The 650-nt window shown below is 37.4% G+C and overlaps 1 pseudogene; it reads right to left on the bottom strand.

The window, feature by feature from the left end:
- Positions 1-201: 201 nt before the first annotated feature.
- Positions 202-320, bottom strand: LOC134948618 (5S ribosomal RNA; annotated as a pseudogene).
- Between the last annotated feature and the right edge of the window lie 330 nt (positions 321-650).

The raw sequence follows: 650 nt of genomic DNA on the forward strand, positions 1-650 counted from the left end.
ATAGCTTAGGAGGAGAAAAAAGAAGGTTGTCAATCGTAATTGTCGATTGGTGGTATATATAAAGATTGTGTATTTATGTGCAGTTAGATGCTGCACATAATTAGCGGGAATAGAATATTAGAATAATATCTGTGCCAAAGGTGAGTTGACCGTGTGTCAATATTCCCTATAATATTACCGTTACGAGTCCACTGGTCTACCCTTATACAGTACCCAATCTTCTCAAGTGGTTACCCACTTGGTACTGATTGGGCCCAACACTGCTTAGCTTCCAAGATCGGGCGAGATTGGGCGTGTGCCAGTGCGGTGTGACTGTATTCATTGGCGAAATGACTTATTAACACAGTAACAGGTTTTTATTAGGAATAATTGACATTCTATCTTAAAGCCATAATTATTAAAGTGCAAAGTGCCGAAGGACAATAATTATAATATACAAATCCATATATGCTTGATTGTTGATGCTTCTGTCAAAGAAAGGGTGCAATTTCATATCCTTCATTAAAGCCCAGAGGGTGTATGGTTTTTAATTGAAAAATCGAAAGCGAAAGAAATAAAAACATGGTGGGATATTAAAGGACTAGAGCATTATATTGAAGTGGACAGGATACCAAGAGGATTAAGAATATTGAAACAACCCACCCTTGGAA

Source organism: Pseudophryne corroboree, chromosome 1 (assembly GCF_028390025.1).
Source record: "Pseudophryne corroboree isolate aPseCor3 chromosome 1, aPseCor3.hap2, whole genome shotgun sequence".
NCBI lineage: Eukaryota > Metazoa > Chordata > Amphibia > Anura > Myobatrachidae > Pseudophryne > Pseudophryne corroboree.